Below are 21,190 nucleotides of genomic sequence, written 5' to 3' on the forward strand. Positions count from 1 at the left end.
GTATGTTAAGAGGAGGAAAAATACTTAGTGGCTTTATTGTGTTTTTCGCGCAATGCGCATGGCCGACACGAAATGTATATGGAAATATTGTGGGCGGAGGAAACAGTAACCTTTCCCTGCACTTCTCGAATGGATCTGGGACCGCAGAGGAGCAGCTGTCCACCCTGTGCAGAGGCGTGCGACGTCTCCCCTTCGTGACGGGGTGTCGGTCCCTCAGTCTCCGGCGCCTGACGTGCCCAGCACACAGCAGCCGCTCGCTCCTCGAGTGACAACGCCATCGGGCGGCTGCGCGGCCGGCGTGCTGCGCAGCCCGGCCCGGCACGGCACGGCACCGCAGGCAGGTAATTGCTGCGGCCGCGGGACTCGCCTGCTCTTCGCCAATAGCGGAGGATACATCAGGCGGTTTCCGCTGGCCGCCCTAATTGGTCGCGTTTCCGGCGGCGCGCCGCCAGCCCAGGCACGGGACCTCTTCTGCCCGCTGCCTGTTGTCTGCCCCTTCTGTGTAGGCTGTTTCACACAGCCCTTTTCTGTTTGCACCCTTCTAGGTAGTGCACACCTTCGATTCGAAATACAACTAACAACATTCTGTTGATTGAGACCAGTTGAACAATAGTTACAAAACTATACGACATAAAATACAATTAGTGTCCACCACTATCGTATATATGTCAGCCTAAATATAACGACTGCTGCCGATATCTACACAATGGATCTTTGTGTTCACATGTCGATTATCTGCAGATCTAGCTCGAGTTCGCGTTTGCTACTTTCTTCTGCTACACTTTCTTTCAACAGGTGAGAACATACCTTCACCGAGGAGTCAAGCAGTATATTGCTCCCTCCTACGTATATCTCGCGAAGAGACCATGAAGATAAAATCAGAGAGATTAGAGCCCACACAGAGGCATACCGACAATCCTTCTTTCCACGAACAATATGAGACTGGAGTAGAAGGGATAACCGATAGAGGTACTCAAGGTACCCTCCGCCACACACCGTCAGGTGGCTTGCGGAGTATGGATGTAGATGTAGATGTAGAGGCAGCAATAGTGAGGTGTCAACAGCACTGTAGATTTACATTAGTAAATAATTTTATGTCGGCTATACTATTATCTTCCGTGGTTCCTCTACGCTCGTTGCGCTTCGAGCTTCACGCTCATATTCCAACACAGGAGAGCGGCAATAACGCGTTGGTCAGTCACTGCTCTCGTGTTCCTGCAGAACGTCACACGTGTAGCATAATAGGCCATACGGAAACCCAGCAGCGAGTTCAACCGCTATAATATCGCGTTGGCAAACTCGAACTCGTGGGCCCTGGCTTCGCGTCAGCGATGTCACATCACACCGAGACGGAACACTGGCCGTGCAGAAACACATACTGGCGTCCCCTCACCAAGTACGGAAAGGCCACAGCTGGGTGCTGTCCTCTCCCCGCGCTGTTCTAGCTAACCTCCTGACACATCCCACGTAACGGAACGGGCTGTGCCCCCTCTCCCGCATTCCGAGACTCGTTTTTCTGCACCACCAGCGAAGGCCGGATCTCGCGTACCCACAAAGGCAAACACCCGCCCGTGGATTGAGGACGCCCGAAAGGAGAGACGAAGACCGAGCTTCGTGAATAGACTACACAGTCCCTTTCGGTGCTCTCAGATAATTTATTAGAGCCAGGAGTTTTTATAACAGCGAAATAGAGCAGTTAACTTATACAAGGAGAGAATCGTGAAAGGAAAAGAGGTCTTGTCGAAAGATAGCACTTGATTCAGCATTCGATTCAAGGGCACTAACCTTGGCTTAATGCAGGGGAGTGGTACTCAGTTCTTGTGGCATGTGATATCCCTTTAACTATATTTACTCTCCGTAAATCGCTCCACGCATTGTATACCGTAGGGGAAAAATTTTCACCGTGCATATAATATTGGCATTTCACTGACAGGTATATGTTACGAGAATGAACGATTACAAGCAAATACAGGGCCCTGGTTTGTTCTCAACGTTTTAGTTTTTTTATAGATCAATGCATGTAAAATGGGATGACAATGTCGTCACATTAGTATTTAAAAAGTCGCAGCAAGCAAATTACACAGAAAATTAAACTACTGAAAAGTACAACGATAGTAAAAAAGATCGGTCAACAAACTGGCTTACAGACATTCTTTGAGATAAACGTCAGTAATGAGAAACAGCAAATATTCCCCAGCAAAATTCTAGAAAAAATCGTGATACATGAACCAAGTGGAAAAATTTAAGTACCCAGAGGCGAACTCTATAATATAAGGTATGGGAACGGCAGCACTTTTGGAAACATTTCAGAAGCTACAATAGGCTATCACACATAAGGAGCAATCTACAACCAAAAATAATTTTCATTACAGCAGGCTACGTTATTACAGAACTGTTCGAAAACCACTAGTTTTGTATGCAGTCGGAACCACGTTCCTGGTGATCAAAAAGTCAGTATAAATTTGAAAACTGAATAAATCACGGAATAATGTAGATAGAGAGGTACAAATTGACACACATGCTTGGAATGACATGAGATTGTATTAGAACAAAAAAAAATTCAAAAAATGTCCGACAGATGGCGCTTCATCTGATCAGAATAGCAATAATCAGCATAGCAAAGTAAGACAAAGCAAAGATGATGTTCTTTACAGGAAATGCTGAATATGTCCAACATCATTCCTCAACAATTGCTGTAGTCGAGGAATAATGTTGTGAACAGCACTGTAAAGCATGTCCGGAGTTATGGTGAGGCATTGGCGTCGGATGTTGTCTTTCAGCATCCGTAGAGATACCGGTCGATCACGATACACTTGCGACTTCAGGTAACCCCAAAGCACACGATCATCACCATACGACGTGCGCAAGAGATCTTTCACGCGTCTAGCAATATGGGTTGTTTCTAATAAAACCCCATGTCATTCCAAGCATGTGTGTCAATTTTTACCTCTCTATCTACATTATTCGGTGGTTTACCAAGTTTTCAAATCTATACTGACTTTTTGATCATCCGGTACTAACAACCGATTATGAGGAATGTATTCGCAAAAAGAAAGAAGAAAAAAAATTACAGCAAAGCAGAAAAACATGGAGTCGATTCACATAACATAGGCAGGATTCTATGATTACTTCAAAGGAGTTGAAGACTTTGGCACAGATGTCTTCTTCTTCTTTTAAAAAGATTATAATAAAGAGAGAGAGATACGAACGGGATAAATTTATATGTAATTAGTCAAAAGTAAGACAGGGGTGGCCCGTTGAGCGCAAGAAAAGCCCACTCAAGAGTAATGGAGCAACTTTGGGTGCATAAGAGTGCGAAGATGACTGTGAAATGCTATGAAGCTTAACGTGGTCTACAGTCAGCCTCAATGAGTAAATAATAATAACAATGAGTATGACAACTGATTTTAAAAGCGTCGACTGCCACAGGAGCCGAGTGGAGGAGGCAGCCGGGCGTCGCTGTGGGGTGGTCCGCTGCCCGCGGGCCGGGCCGGGCCACGCCCCCGACACCTCGCAGCCTCCTGCCTCCTGCCTCCTGCCTGCTGCCTGTCTCGCACCCGATGCCCGGGAATTAACCGCTCTGCAACGCTGCTGCGTGCCACCCGCGTAGCTGACTCCCCGTACAACCGACTAATTTCCCCACTCACTCGCCGCATCTCATTCCCGGAAAGCTTACTCGGGCTGGAACCATTGCGTCATCCGCCAGTCAGCCAATCTGCACACTGCTCTCTTTCTACCTATCCTGCAAGACTTACAAAAAGAAAGAGAAGGAGAAAACGGGTACAGGGTCAGGCAGCCGAGAACCGAGCCGACTCGCGTCACTAAAGACGCGCCGGTCTTCCAGCAGTATTACGCGCCATCTTTCCGAAGACGAAATGTGCCCTTGCGCTGTATCCACTACCATCGATACCTGCGAATTCAGTGGCAGTGGACGAGCAGGTGCCTGCAGACGCGTTCCGGATTTCCACCAGAAAGTATCGAGTACAACGTCTGAAAAGAAAGAAATATGTGCTGAGATATGTTTACACTTCTGTTATTTCTCCAGGCTCCTTCAGTTAACAAGTTACTCTGTAGTCTAAATCGATAATGATACCATTTGTGAGATCTAAGACTGAAACTGAGCCGTCCGCGTGCTCGTATCGAAACCTTTGTTTGGGAAAAGTCTCCTTACCCAGCTACGGTTTCTCTGACGCCTCGGCAGGTGCGAAATTTAAGCGCGCGTGCAGCTCATAAGAGTTACGGTATTCCTGCGGTCGACTGCCTGAGAAGGAGTCTCTGAGCTTACTGGACGTGGTGGTCCCCTCGCCTCGTTCGGATGGCGGAAGTTTACTCTGAGGAGCGTGCCTCTGCTTGTGCTGTAGCGGGCCGTACTCTGAAGTTCGACGAGGCCCGTTTCCCGCTGCTTTGGTTGGCGGACGTGGTCACATACACTGCCCTCCATTCTCCCAGGCCTGACGCCGGAATAAGAGTGGTCCGCCGCGGTTCATGAAAATTCTTCTGCTTTTGCTACTGAATTTCGTTTGATGTTCTTGTCCTAATCTGATATGGACCTTAGCGCTGGCCTTGTTTTCGCCGAAGGCATTAACGTGGATCAGCTTCCAAGTAGTAACAACGTACCCTAGTTAAACATTTATACGATTGTAACAGGGCTTCCATTTTACCTTGCTCTGCTTGTCAGTACGAGGTCCAGAACAATTTACCTTTTAGTTGCACTACTCATGCGTATATTTTCTAGGTTTGGGTATTTTTAAAATTTTTGATTGTCAGTTAACTATGATTAAGAAAGATTTGCCTTTAACTGCACAATTGATGCGTTTACTCTCCGGGTTTAGGTATCTTTAACGTTTCTCTTTCTTCGTTAAAGGACCAACGTGTGTGTTCAATGTATTTAGTTATGTAAATTCTACTCTGGTAACACCTGGTACTTGCAGGACAACCGTACTCTGTAGCCTGCCCTCACCTTCTCTGTCATGGTTGGAGACCAGTAGGCTATTTGCCATTTTCTTTATTCACTTAAATTTATTGTATTTTATTTGTGTGTGTTTTAGAGTCAGTACTGAATCGAGCAACGTTCGTGGCGTGAGCCGAGCTCAAGCCAGTTACCGAACATTGGTGAATTCGTGAGTTTCAGCCCCTTCATTTGTAGTTGGTTGCTCTTGTGATTAATTTCTTATGCTTGTTAATTTGCTAATGCGCACTTCTTTTATGTCAAAGCCTGTATAGAAGTACATGTTTTCTGAGAGACCCAGTTACTGTCTCTGAATTGATGTTCTAATGTTACAGAGCTCAAAGAGCGTTTGGTTTTAAAATTCTCTGTACTACTGTAGAAACTGTAATTTAAATTTTGGCATCTGTGGTAAGTGTAGCTCATCCTTATTTATGTTAAAATTGATCTCAGTGGTAAATAAACACGTTGAAAGGATTATTTTCTTTATGCTCAGCATCTTCCCATTCCCTGATCCTACCTCCCTACCATTTCGGAAATATATGCTAAAAACAACTTTACAAGACAGTCACTGTGTATCCCTAAGACAACCAGCCTATAAGTACCAGTAGGATCAACTCAAGACAGTTGGCGGAGAGTTCCACACTGGATACTTGAAGTCGCAAACCAAGGTCACATTGTACGGTTTGGGCGGAGTGTGGTTGGATCTGTAGTAAATTGGAAATTTGTGGTAAGGACAATGGGACCAAACTGCGGAGGTCATCGGTATCTAGGCTTACGCACTAGTTAATCTAAATTAAACCAACTTACGCTAAGAACAACACACACACCCATGCCCGAGGGAGGATTCGAACCTCTGACCTGTAGTACAGGCTGCGAAGGACTCGACCGATCGTGCAGGTAAATCCTTTTATAGCCACGGCAAGCACTTCCGTCTTTCGAAAGTCATATCCGCCGACAAACGTCTTGGACGGAACTCGTCTGCTGGGATCTTCCCGGTGTTCCCGGTTGGCTGACCACTCGCGACGCGCACACAGCTGGCCGTCTGGAGGCTCCAGCGCGGTCACGCTCTGGAACATCGGCCTTCACAGAGCTGCGCCATTCACGGGCGGCCGCCGCTTCCAGCGACCGCCCGCCCCAGTGCGGCTGCTGCTGCTGCGAGAGACACGCCACGTCATCGCCCACACACTCAGCTGTTATTGCGTGCAGCACCTATGCCTCGCCAGTCTCGTGCTGATGGCCGCAAAAGCTACAATTGGCTGGCGCATGGTGTGAACCTCGATGGCGCGTTGAAAGTGTTCACAGTTACAGTCATCCTGAGACAAGGTGAAACTCATGTAGAGTTACACGCGGCAGCGCCGCCTGGGGTGGCCGAGCGGTTCTAGGCGCTACAGTCTGGAACCGCGCGACCGCTACGGTCGCAGGTTCGAATCCTGCCTCGGCCATGGATGTGTGTGATGTCCTTATGTTAGTTAGGTTTAAGTACTTCTAAGTAGTAGGGGACTGATGACCTCAGATGTTAAGTCCCATAGTGCTCAGAGCCATTTGAATTTATGGTTAATTCGAAGCTTTTCATTTTGGTCATTTTAAATCACCTTGCAGACCACTAAGGACCGGATCTGGCTTCTGAAAGATGCTCGTTTTGCAGTTGAAACATTTTCTTTCTGAGCTCGTCCTGCAATTCTCCCACAATGTCATGGACTACTTGTACAATTTTGGCCTCCATGCTGGCTTATTTTGGTACTAGGTCGGTGCGGGTCTCCCGCATCGTTCCCCTACGCTCTGTAAAGAAGCATGGGACTTCATTTACATTTCTTCTAATGAAATAGTGCATTGCACCAGTTGTTCTACCGCTCAGCGTTTCAGAACCACCTAGCCCAAGCGGCGTGACTGTAAGGCTACAGCCGAGGACAGACCCTCGCCACCAGCAGCATTTGTCGCCATCGCCGGCTTGTTTGCTCCAGGACCTTCGTTTTTAAACGCGGACGCAGAGCTAAGACTTCTATAGAGCTTACCACTTCTTTCCGTTATTAGTCGTAGAAATAACTATTGATTCCCCCACTAGATAGTTGTTAGTGGTTAACAGTCAAATTCTTAGTTACTAATCGAGCTGTCGTAATTAAGTTCTTAAAACGCTGAAAGTTGGCGTTAGAGACGGCGCAGAACCTCCAGCGACAACAGCTGCAAACAGCCGCCGGTAGGCCACACCTCAACGAAGCGCAGTGTAATCGGCGTGTGCTGAGCCGCCGCTGGAACCCAGCGCGAGGCGGCTCCCGCTCAACACCGCAGGAGGGCGGCGACACCTCCAAGCCAGCGGCGGCCGATTGCAGTTCAGAACTTTGATCACTCTAGCCGCCTTATTTAAACCTTGGATATCCTCGAAATATCGCGTTCTACATCAAATGTCACTTCTGTCACATGTGAGAATAAATACCAGCCGTTTATTAAAACTTGTACCACACGGAAACGACGTCTCAGCGCAGAGCCGACATCGAGCCACTGTCGCGTCGCCGGCCATCTTGTAAGGACGGGTACTAAACCTTTATAGGAATGATGTTCAGGCTGTCCGCTGCAGGATTTGCATTGTTAGTATGTCAGTTTCATGACTTGCCGTTTGGCGCCGGAACTGGCACAGTAGCGTAGGATTGAAACACAAGCTCACTGTGTCAACATGGATCTGGACAAGGTGAGCAGTGCTGTACTCGTAACGATGTTTCGTCAAAACAACGACAACAGTGCTGGTGCTCTTCGCGAATATCGACGCATTATAGTAATACGGAGAGGTTCTCTTTCCGCACCGAGGTTGAAGAACGTAATTCGGAAGTTCGAATAAACTGGCGGCTTCGGAATTGTTCCTGGGAGAGGCCGACGGCCAATTGCGCCACAAATTGTTGAAAAAGTTACTGTTGCCATGACTCAGAATACTGGACGCAATGTGCGAACTTCAAACAGTGAACATTGTTTCGAGCAGCAGAACAGGAATCTCTAGTACGGTACCAGGCAGCCATTCATTCACATGGTTGTCAGAATGAACAACGTTTGTAAGCTGGAATGCATACAAGGTACGCAGTTAACAAATGTTACCCTCTTGTGTGGAAATTAATATGTGGTTTATTCTTTATTTCTCTTCCGTATGTCCTTACAAATCTTTCCACAAGGTTTCATTCTTCTATAATCACTCACTTTCCATGGGGGCCGTCTCAAGTAGCGAAGGTTTAATTGTAACTACCCTGTCTATCACAATAGAGCAGTTTAATTTACTAGCAGACGTAAGTCTGGCGATCAGATCGGTCTTCGAGAGAATCAGTGACCGTACTGTAAACCAGAACGAGCGCAAAGCCATAACATTTCATCTAGGGATTCCACAAACTGACTCAGTTGAGCAAACATCCACGGTAACTATTTTCGACCCGGAACGTGCCGATTGGGTTCTCGTGCAACATAGCCATTTCAAACATTTTTGGAATGTCACTGTCAACAGACGTCAAGTAACGTATAAAATGAATGTTGGCCCATCAGATGTTTTTATTTTAAACCCGAGTATCATCCAGTTTCACTCATGGACCATCTTCACGGATATGGATTAAAATGCTTTAGGCCACCACATTACATTTGTCATTGCTTTGTATATGCTCTACACATTATTTAAGTAATGACAGATGCAATGTGGTAGCTTAAAATATTTTAGACCTTACCCATGAAGATGGTCCATGACTGAAACCGGTTAATATTTGCGTTTAAAATAAAAACAGCCGATAGTCAGACATGCATTTTATACATAGGCATTTCAGTTGCACTATGATCAAGCCAGGCCCGATTACACAGCACACAGACTAACAAATAAGTACGAAGTTTTCATAGTTTCCCTCGCTAAAAATCTTTACAGTAAGCCAACGTTAGTGAAAAACTACAATGTGAAAGTACAGAGCTAGAAACCTTCAATACTTCGTGAGGCAAAGATATCTTTCATGGTTTCTTTGCACCGGACGCAAATTGAGTTTTAGGTCTGACAAAGAGACGGCAATATGACTACGGTGCAGTCGCTGCAGAAAATGACGTACAGAATCATAAAAAATACTGGGTACACTGTCCAGCAAACAAGTGGTAACGAAACCTGTTGATACTTGCTTCGTGGATTAGCGCGTCACAAAAAAAGAAAATAATCATGAAATTTTTGGAGAAAGCTGAAGTTTCACTTACTGAAAAATAGCAGTAAAGTATTTAAAGGACAAAAGTAGCGATGCAAGAGAGAGGAGCAGTGTGACTGTAACTCAGATTCTGCCCCGTCACAGCTTGACAAGAAATGGCTGCCAGTCAGCAACGAGAGACAGTAGGAATTTCCCAATCTCGTCGCAGTTTCGACCGTCTTTCAGTTTGCAATCCAAAGAAACTCTGCCGTTTTTGCTCTCGACTGGCTGACGTCGAAAGTAGATACACTGTAAATGAGACAGTCGCCGTGCAATTCGACAAAATAGGACGTCGCGGCATGCACAGGAAATATTGAAACGATATGCTAACAAGAGTTTTATTCAGTTATTTGGTTCAGTAGCTAGGTAGGGTCTACAGCCAAGTCTTAGCACTCGATCGCCAGAGAGTAGTGGGATTTTACCTGGCGTTTAACGTTTTTTTCAGCGGTGCAATACTGAATGTTGTGGAAACTGGAAAGACGTTGCGTGGCCCATATTTCGTAACAAATTGCTTCTCGCAAATAAGCAAGTGGATGAGTTCGTTTCATGTTGTTGATCACTGTACTTCAATTGTTTAAACACACCTGTAGAAGTGTGCTTGGCTATCTTATGTCCCAATTTCTACTTTTCTCAGCACACATTCAGCATTATAGGAGGGAAACAGTGAAAGATGCCACGGAATGTACGAGCATTTTGTCAATGTTTCTTTAGAGAACGAAAGCCAGGAACACAAATGAACAGATAACGACTCGAGGTTTTCTATCACGAGCCGATGATGTGCTGTTTGAAGCCTTAAATATGCTATGTGCCTATAACCATTAAACAATAGGATGAGTCACGCGCCCTAAATGAAGACCACACCGCTAACGTTCACCACGGAGAGCCAGCTGCGACAGGAACTGGATGTAATTAAGCGGCTGTGATTTGATTTCACGGTTAAGTAGCGCTTTAAATCTATACATGTGCACGACAGTGCTTAATTGCATCCACGAGCTGAAATCTGGACTACACGATGTATGGCCAGACTCATTAGTTAGTTACATGTCCCACAGATCACTTGAATGACTTTTTAAAGCAAAATGGTGTGGAATAAGTCAGCTTACATGTTATGTAGCATGATTAGTTCTACACATGCAACTACACTTAAAAACAATGTTTGTTTCCATGGTAACAGTTTTTAAACAAAAAGTGGCTTCCAATACAGTTCGACAGACTCTGTAACGCTTTTAGAGTTTAGTGGGAATACCGCGTGAGCTAAGACGTGAGCAGGAATTTGGACTGATGAGGAAGGCGAGCTAGGGTAGGCCGCACAGTTATGCGAAGCCACGGTGCTAGAGCGGCCTTGTGGTTAGCCCATCTGTTTAGTGAGCAGGAGATCCTGGTTCAAATCCTGGCCGTGGTACAAATTTCACTCTTCGCTTCAGTCCGCTTGTATACATCATAGATTGAATTGTTCGTTACAACGTTTTGCATTCTGTTTGTTAAGTATGATTCAAACCAATTGTGTAAAGCTATCAATTACATAAAACTTAAGTTTTTCTAAGCGTGTAACACGATCTCCACGATCAAACGCCTTGGAAGTTCATAAAAAATACCAAACGGCGATATTTTAATATTAAAGGCTCATAATATTTGGTGGGTAATTGTATAAATAGCATTCTCCGTCGACGGCCAACACCGCGGTTCCTGGTGTGTCCGCTGTGCCGTGCGTGTGATCATTGCTTGTACAGCCCTCTCGCAGTGTCCGGAGCAAGTATGGTGGGTCTGACACACCGGTGTCAATGTGTTCTTTTTTCCATTTCCAGGTATATATATATATATATATATATATATATATATATATATATATATATATATATATGTGTGTGTGTGTGTGTGTGTCTGTGTGTGTGTGTGTGTATGTGTGTCTGTGTGTGTGTGTGTATGTGTGTCTGTGTGTGTGTGTGTGTGTGTGTGTGTGAGATTCGTCAGCTCCTACCGGCGTACTTCACGTCGAAAGAGTTCACGGGTGAACTGCCGTTTGTCCGTGTCCAACGGGCACAATAGTTCGGCAAACGAGCACGTTGGGCTCTCCTGTCACTCCTTGTAGCCATTCTTCCGGAAAACCGCTGTCAGACCTTCATTTTCGTGGTTGATACTTCCGTTGTGAGGATGGGTCCAACTCTGTGGATTTTGTGAGACGCCTTAACATCTCTAAGCTTAAAGAAGTCTACATCCTTTTCAGTTTCGACATTGCCTCTCTTTTTACCAGAGTGCCTTTATAAGAATCCTTACAACTTACTGGCCAGAAATGTGACGCATAGACGACCATTCTTTGTACTCACGTCTTGATATTGACATACTTTCTTTCCGAAGAGGGCTACTACGAGCAGACAGAAGGAGTAACCGTGGGGAATCTACTTTGACCAGTCGTCCGCAATAAGTATATGGAATATTTCATGGAGAAGCCCTGGAATCAGCCCAATGGAAACATACCTGTTTCTAATGGTGTGTAAATGAGACCTTCGTCATATGACCGCATGGAAGAGAGAAGCTGAGCGACTTCCTTACACACAACAATTCGATACATGAGAATATCAGCTTCACCATGGAGTCGAAGTGGATATAGTGCTCCCCTTTCTAGACGTCCTGGTTAAAAGAGCGGGCCACAGCGTCTACCTGCAGGAGACATGGTCCTGCACTTACATTCCAATAGCTGCCACCGCTCACTCAGAGGAACAGCGAGCTCAGAACTTTGGTACATAGTGCTCGCACCCTCTCTGACAACGGAAACATCAGTCAAGAAATTGTTCATCCGAGAGCTGTATTCCGGAAACATGGCTACAGACAGCGGGAAATTCGGAGAGCCCTACGTCCTGCACCCTCTACACAATCGCCGGAACCAGGAGCAGATTATTAGGAGAACGCGGCCATTGCATTTACACCTTCTTGTGGTTCGTTGTCTGGGAAGATGGGACGCATTCTCCGGAAACACCCAGTGAAGACGGTCTTCCATCCACCAGCAAAAACGGGGGCGCTGCTTGGTAGCTCGATCGACGATCTTGGACTACGGAAATCCGGGGTTTATCAGATACCGTGTCAATGTGGTAAGATATACATAGGTCAGACGACGTGTACTGTAGAAGGTCATTGCCGAGAACGCCAGTGGCACACCAGATTGCAACAACCTAAAGAGTCGCCAAAGGCAGAGCGCTGCCTGACGCAATTATGACCCCACCAAGGTTCTGACACATACGTTCAACTTCTGGAACTGTGCCACGAAGGAATCAATTGAGATTTCTTGTAAGGGAACTGGTGATAAATCGTGATAGCGGGTACATCCTTAGTAAGGTAATGGTCAAGAAGAGTAATGAGATACCAGACAACGAACTGACTTTGGGTCAGGTGGAGGAACAGCAGAGGTGCCACCAGCACGCGCACCTGGGCGCGAACCTCGGACGCGACACCACGCCGGCGAATGGAGTGGGGCAGGGATGCTGGGCGCGGACGGCCGATGGAGCGGCCGATCAGAGGGAGAAGGCGAGAGAAAAAAGCGCACGCCGACGCCATATTGTAAATTAGAGTTAAAAAAATAAAAATTAAAAAAAAACTTCCGTCAGTGCAACAGCGCACTTGATGATGGCAACGTGATCGTTTGCCGACATACTGTGCCCCGGTGCACACAGTTTAACCGTGAACTACTTCGACGACGAGCTTGCAGCTTCACGCACGTCAGTCGGAGAGTACTCCCACGAAGGAGACGTCGTCAGCTGGAGGCGGCAGCAGCGCCGCATTCCCTCATGCTCGCCGCTGCGAGCGCAGCGCAGCTAGCCGCGGGACGGGGGGGACAGCACAGAACGGCGCGCCGTACAGTTAGGCGGCCGCCGCACGCCCTCGCCGCTCGCAAAAAGCCTCCGCGGCTCGTTATTTAAAGCGGCGTGAGTCACGCCCTTTTTGCGGCCGCATATCTGTGGGCTGGCCCCTGCACATACCTCGGACGTGTCTTCATTTGCAGCAGGGACGACCGTCTTCTGGGTCACCCTCCTAGGTACGCAAAGCTCGCCTGAAAGGGGACAAAAGCAAATTTCAAACAGGACGTTCTTATCGCATAGACAGCTTCAGTCCACCTCGCATATTTTAGTGGTTTGTTTGTGTTACAACTGAATGGATTGAGCAGCCATCAGAATAGGGCGGACATTTCCACGATGGTGCCTGTTAAGAAGCCCTGGGCAAATAAGAATATTAACTCCTGAGGCGTGTAAGATCTGAGGAGTGGAAGACACCGCCTTGTTTGAACACTTCCTTATCGGTGCACCGGGTGTACAGATCGTGGCTGAAAAACCTGTTAACACACGAGAATAGCTTGCAATAAACGAATGTGACAGCAGATCTGTTTGGGCAACAGGCGATAGGTGATCAGTCACTGGCATCGGGCACGACCACCAGTTATTTTGGTTGCAATATTTTAGTTGAAACACCGTCCACGTCCGCAATAAAGTCACTGAATGACAGAAATCTGTTGCACAGGCTGTCGTAACGCAGAATATCCTTTTACTTTGTCTTTTCCACTAGAGCACAGTTTCGGCTGAATAATCGTTTCCAAGTGTAGCCATTAACCTCTTCAGGATTCTGTCCTACCAATTTAAGACTGGACATATCATACAAATCTGGGTGATAACAGGCTGATTTATCGCAAGTATTTGTAGGCGGGCGTTGGGCGACTTATGGGTTTGTTCGTTGTCTCCTCTTTTCAATGGCGACTGAAATCCTGTATTTGGCCACATCTTTCTGCCCTAACCTACAGGTAAGGCACGTAAACGGTGCGACAGTTCCCAAAAGCGTTCACGTATAAGTTTTTGCACCACGTCGCTCACAAATGTAAGATTTAGTGTTAATTGCTGTCTAGAATTTCTGCTCACATAAATTCGAAAATATGAAAACAGCAACCCATACACATTGTACTGTCAACGACGTAAACACCTACTTGCACCTCATTATCCGCCATCCGACTACACACAGCTCTCCCCTACACTGTGCCACCGCCGAAAGATGTTCTTGCGAACTCTCGCCTCGCTGGAGGTGGAAGTATGAAGGATGCTTACAAATTCTACGAAAAGTATTTTACCCACCGGAAACTTTTTCGTCTGTTTGGGGCACTTATTAAGTAGTATTAGCGGTGGAGATACAGAGTATTTAAACTTGAGATACGTCCGTTGTTGTAAGTTTTTTTTGTCCGTGTGAGAATGTCTCAGAAATTCTCAGCAAATTCTTGTCGGAGATGCTAAAAGATGTGCAGCCTGCATCGTGTATTACTTCCAGAACTCAGGAAGCCAACGTGCCACTACAAAGCATGTATCATCACCTTCAACTTGTACCTCGAGTAATGATCTCGAGGGCAAAATAAGGAATTTTTTTATCACGCACTTTCTGAGTTTGGTCCACCATTTATGGCAACGAACGGGGTACAGATGTAGACGGATATGTAGATATTTCCCGTACTTGATCTGCCGCCACCAATACCACTTCACACCTATGAATACCAAAGATTCGTCTATGATCACAGTCACGATTAGGTGTTCACCAATTTTTTTTTCTGGCGCCAACGATACGAGTCAATAGAATCAGCAGCTCTTTGCCGTTGTTGCGTCACGAATGAAGGTTGTACGGAGACAATGCCACCCGACTACACGTAGCAGTAAAGACCGTGGTATTCATTTCTTCACTGCTGCAATTCTTCACGTGGTCCGTCCTCAGCCTTCTCTGGCTTCTCATCCGTGTCGCATAATTTGCCCTCAGATGCAGGAGGGACGGTTCAGCGAGCTGCCACCGCGCACGTTACCTAGAGGCTTCCCATTTCTGTCTAGGACGCTTTTTTTCTGTGTGGCAGTTTTGTTACTATCGCGTACTCTCTTGATGACTGCGAGGAAGTTCAAACGACCCTAGAAACATTCCGACAGAACGATATTCTGCTCGAAAAGTGAGAAAAATAATGGCCTCATGAAAATAAGGAGTGTAGGAAACCCCGTGGTAGGAAGGCGTACGATATGTTGCTAATTACTGATCGACTCCTTAGAATCCTCAGTAAATCTTCCTCGAGTAAGGCATCGGAAGGATTCTGTCGTAAGCTCATTGACCTGTTCCGACGATTCCAGAGGCAGGTGGAGACAGGGACGATGTTGGTCTCGCGGAAGGCGGCTTAAGAAATTTACAAAATCACACAGTGGGACTGACGTGTGCAGGCAGCGTGGCTTATGGCCGGCGGCCGCCGCGAGGCCTCCTCCTAGCGGGCGCCGCGGCCACCCGCGCATTACGGAAGAAGCGAGCAGGCCCGGCCCGAGATTAGGGGCGCCGAGCGGCGCGCGTGGCCGCGATTTATGGTCGCGGATTACACGGTGCCTCGCAGCTGATTTATACGGGCCGGGTACCATCAGCGGCGGCGATACCATCTCATCTGGCGGCGGGGACCCGGCCGCCGGCGCTGGCGCTGGGTCGCGGAACCGCAGCACAACCACAGCGCGGCACAGCCCGCTATCAAAATTTATTAGCGGCCATCGGCGGGCATTAGCGGCGAGATGCGCCCGCGCCGATACCCGCGAACGTCGCCCCGGCCGCCTCCAGCCAGGTTCCAGCGGTCACCGGCGACTGCCTCCAATAAATACGTCACGCGGCGCTTCAGTTGTGCACGACACACGCTGCGACAATGCGCCGTCATCTAACTGGTCTCTCTGGGCCGCCCAACAACACAAGCGATTTATCGCTCATCACACTGAGGGCAGTTGATGCCGGCACTAACACAGTTTCTCTAGCTTGCGCACATCCCGTTTGTCTCTCATTCGAGAACTTCAGCTCGAAAAGTGTGTAGGGCCTCGTAACTATATAGCAAAAATCTCTCCAAACACGTGAGACTGCGTATCGAGGTTCAGATAATCGGTATTTAGGAGTAGAAACACACAGGGTGCGTACTGGATCTCAGCAGCAGAAAATTCTGCTAAAGACATACGAACAGGGCAGTGAGGATATTCTTCCTGTCTGCTCTTGAAACAAAACGAGGCGTCGGGAACACCCTCTGGAATGACAAAATGTTCAGAATATTTTCATGTATCATATAATGTACAGAACTGTTGGGCTTTCTACCGAGTCGGGTGAGAGGATCACATGTCTTCACTACACAATGACAATACACAATGATATCAAGCACTGCCATCTGTAGGTCTTCGTACATTTTAAAACTATCTCGTACCATCACGGCGCTCTGGCGACGTATTTGGACGAAGGCTACGGATTTTTGCAAAGGCTTTCCCAGGAATCACCCAGCTTCAAATGCTTCATGTAATCTTGCCGTTACATGGGCTCGTCAGAGAGTATTACTTGCAATATCAACGAGATGGCTGTGAGAGGAATGGATTTCTGTAGCTGTACTATGAAGCGTATCAGACAAGAGACTGACAGCTAAATGCTTCAGTTGGGCATGATTACGAACGAGAAGGTTACTTACAGTTTAATACCGAGTTGGCCCTGCCCGCGTACTCTTGCGTATTTACTAGTGGAAGCGATTGCGGAATAGGCAGACTCTCAGGTAACTTGCTCTGTGTCCGTTCCTCGGCCATGCTGACTTCCACCGTGAGACACTGTCCACAGCCCTCGACTCGCCAAAATCTGTCCAGCCTGATGACTTCCCCCACGTTGCTCTTTCGCGAATTCGCGACGCTGGTGCGTTCTTATCCAGTCTTTCCGCTCGCAGTATTTCCCGCGGTGTGTGTTACGTAACGTCTTATTTATTTTCACCTGCCGGCCACTCTGACTCCACTTTGTATCATTTCCGCGGCCTATACTTTCGTCACAAAGAGCACACGGATGATTCTCTGCGTCCACCAGCTTTGGCATTTCCTTCTGGTCTGCGAACTATGACGAAGCGACCATACACGTCGCTCGTTCTGTAGCCATACATATTATAAAAATTGATGTACGTGTATGTATGTATCCGCATCTCCTCCAAAACCACTGGGCCGATTTCAATCAGACTTGGCACTTGTCAGTTTCTGTCTGGTAATTATCGCTGCGTCGGTAAGAATCCGAATATCAGTATTTTAGTCATCCAATATTTCAGAATAAAAGCGCTTAGAAATTTGCAACAAATTTTACACAATTTCATATCTTTACGAAAGTTTTTCTCGCTGACGAACCCCACAAAATGGTGAAAGGAAAAAAGTTTATCGCTTATTGCATTTTCGCTGTTCAAGCAGTAAAACTAGCCATATGAAGCAAGGCTTTTAATTTATTAATTCTGTACTACCAATATATTCGCGACACAGTTTTCAGACAGTATTCACATATACCACTGAATGCAACAATAAAAATTATATCATTGTACGACACTTAGTTCAGGAGATATAATGTCATAAAAAAACATACACGAAAATTTGTCGCATCATGTAAGACGTTTAAATTTATTATTTCGTTGTTACCAACCGTAATTCGCAACACCTTTCGTAGAGACTATCCACATCTGCCACTGAATGTACCTACAAAAATTATTTGTAGGTACGTAGCTTAGGAGACGTGACGCCACAAACACTGAGATTCATGAGAAACTGTCGCATCATGCATGACGTCTTAATTTTTCACTTGTTTACTACTAACTCTATTTACAACACATTCCAAAGATAGTAGCCACATATACCACTGTATGCACCCGCAAAATTATATTATTGTACAGCACATAGCTTAGGAGATACTTCATAAACATTCAGCTGCGTGAAAATGAAAGTGCAGGGCGAAATTCGCTAGAGATACGGGTGAAATATGTGTATACATACGTGTGAAATATGTTAAATATAAGTGAAACATATTTAACATGTGCGTAAGTGCGTAAAACCACAGATAAAAAGCGAATCACAAACCCCTGGAACAATTTCAACGAAGTTTGCCACATATATTAGTTACAGTCTGGAAAGAAATAGTGTGGGGGTAAGAAATAATGGAGAGAGAAGGGGAAGGAGAAGATGGGCAGGCAGGGTGAGGAGGAGAGCGAAATGGACGAAACGGACTAACAGAAGATATGCCCAGGCAACGCCTGGTTCTCAGCTCATACCACATAAATGCTTAAGTCGTACTTTGTAGTGCTTGCCTCATAATGTGCGCATGTGTTGCTTCTTTTGATATTGTCCTTTTCTGCCTCAATAATAACACACGGAGCGCTACGTTACGCAATATTACATAATTATAAGCGAAATTACAACAAAAAGTAAGGAACTTTAGGGTTTAACATCCCATTTACGATTAGGTTAATTGGCCTATAGGGAAACATCTCTGCAATGGCCCTAAACGGTTACAGGGAAGTGTAAAAGTGGACGATCACACAGGGATTTGAAACGCCGTCCTCCGGTGTCGTACCAATTAGCAGCCTCGGTTCATGTTGGTGCTTCTGTCTAGTTAACGATACCATACATGCACAGAAGGAATAGCAGCTGTAACTGTACGATATTATCACATGTCCCGGTAAGCCGCAGCCCATAGGGCGGTGGACTACTGTCTGCGCAATTGCTATTCACGATGTGTAGCCCCTCCCAGCTGTGTTGGTACAGTATCTGTTGTTATTTAAGCAGGTCCTGTAGTGGGATATGTGAAGTTGCACTAAAAGTTACTCAATAAGTAGTCCGGCATCATAAAACAAGTAACAGAAAAAGGAGATAGCTACTTGGCTTAGAATTATTTGAAGAACTGATGACGAAAGAAGTGGCTCGTGAAGCATTCATTCGACCGATGCTTGAGTACTGTTAGTCGGTCTCGGAACCTTTCCAGTAGTATTCATTGAGCAAATAGAGAAAGCCGATAGAAGAGGAACGCGTTTCGTCACGAGGTCGCTTACTCGGCGTGAGATGCTGATCGTCTCCAGCAGAAGACGCTACAAGGGAGGCGCTGTGCATCAGCGGAAAGATTATTAACAAAATTCCGAGTGCGTGCATTCCGAGAAGGGAAGGCCAACATATCACTTCCTTCCACACACGTCTCTATGATGAGAAAATAGAGAAATCAGACCTGATACGGAGGCTTTCCTCCTCCACACGAGTGGCGAATAGAATTGGAAAGCGAGCAAAACGATAGTGGTACCAGAAATACCCTTCCTCAAACATGGTAAGGTGACTTCCTGAGCGTAGATGCAGACACAGAACACAGGAAATTTTTCCGCTGGATAAGTATGAGGTGCGACTGCACAATTTCAATCCACTCAGAACTATTCTGGCGAGAGATCAGTCTCTTAAGTAATTGGAGTGACTTAACACGCACGTCCACGCTTGAAAGAGAAGTGATTTCAGAGCACGGACTGTTTTCAGTGCATTCATTTCACGATGTATCTTCCCTGGCAGCAATTGGTAGAAAACATTTTATATGATCAGATTAAAAACTTTAATGCTGTCTGTATAGCAGTGTGCAACGTTTTTCGTGCGCCTGAGAATCGGGACGTTTATTCTGAAGACGGGAAGTGAAATGCAGAGCAAACACAGCTCTCTGCTACCACGTCACCCTCCTCTGTCATTCTAGTCTTCGCCACAGGCTGCGTGATGAAGCGTCAGCCAGACAGACGCCGGCGTCGCTACAGCTAGGCCGACTACACAGCGCCTCCTTCGCGGAACCGACCGGCATCTGACAGGCCGGCCACTTTTTCTGCACATTCGCAATTTTTCAGCCCACTTTCTTTGCGACAGAGAGGCTTCAGCGACGCTGCAGGAGCAATGCACGCTCGAGGTTTCCGATCTCATTGTGCGGCTAATACCGTGAAAGTAGGAAGCGGCTCACAGAATCGGAAGGGGTCGTCGACCTGCCGCCGGCCAGGGAGGCCCAGTTATGCCTAATTATGGCGGCTGCTCGTAAAAAGCGCGCCGCTAACACAATCTGTGTAATTGCCCACAACGGCCGTGCTCCGCAGCCGATGCCCAAGTCGCCGCTAACGCTGGAAAGGACGTTTCCGGCCATTCTTCCCCCTGTCCGAGCAGTCGCAGGACCATTACTGCTCGTTTCTTAACAGCCATAGCTTTCACGGAATGTTCAGAAGTTCGGTGCAACTGTCGAAAGCCGAAGTGAAAAAGTCGATAAACTTGGGATTCAGAAGGATGAGTATGACGCATGCGTGTATGACGAGTAGAAAGAATGCTACAGCCGAATCACGAACAACCAGTCGGTACGAAGCCTTGCTAGCGCAGCTGCGAAATAAATTCGGGATAATTGACGCTGGTCTTTTTGTAACTATTGTAGCGCCGTTCGCCAGCAGTGGTGCACGAAAAGCAGGTAAGTCCCACATATGAGTGACTAGATACGAGAACGGCGCCTTACCCAACGCCAGTCTTCATCTCACCGGAGTAAATATACAAAACGTACGCATCACATTGCTGTAGGAAACAATATTGCATTACTCACCATCTGAGAATGCCAAAAAAGCCCCTTCCGAGGCTGCTGATAAAACTGTTCTTAGTTTGTTGCAGATTGGAAAGCAAGTCATATCGCATGAAGATCAGTCGAGTAACAACGCTTAGAGCTCGATATGTCTGGAAGAGATACAACAGCGGATGTGTAATGGCTGGTGATGGTGAAACGAACAAGTGCACAAAACGGAAGGGTCCGTGTAACTATTTGTTTTCTAACGTTGTAAGGTCAGTTAAAAGAACTTTGTCAGAAAGACTGGGAGACTTAAAGGCAATAGGTGTCATTGCAATTCGGCCGTTTATCTCTGAACGGTTAACGAATGTGCTCGAAACTAAGGTGAACATACGCGGTAAATGGTTCAAATGGCTCTGAGCACCAGTGGACTTAACTTCTGTCATCAGTCCCCGAGAACTTAGAACTACTTAAACCTAACTAACTTAAGGACATATCACACATCCGTGCCCGAGGCAGGATTCGAACCTGCGACCGTAGCGGTCACGCGGTTCCAGACTGAAGCGCCTAGAACCGCTCGGCCACAGCGGCCGGCGATACGCGTATTCAATGTATTTATCAAAGACCAAGACTCGAATCCAAGTACCACCTTGTCCCAGCAAGCTTCAGGGCTGATGCAAACGTCCAGTTGTCGACACTTCAACAC

Source organism: Schistocerca cancellata, chromosome 1, assembly GCF_023864275.1.
Source record: "Schistocerca cancellata isolate TAMUIC-IGC-003103 chromosome 1, iqSchCanc2.1, whole genome shotgun sequence".
In the NCBI taxonomy this organism is placed as follows: Eukaryota; Metazoa; Arthropoda; class Insecta; order Orthoptera; family Acrididae; genus Schistocerca; species Schistocerca cancellata.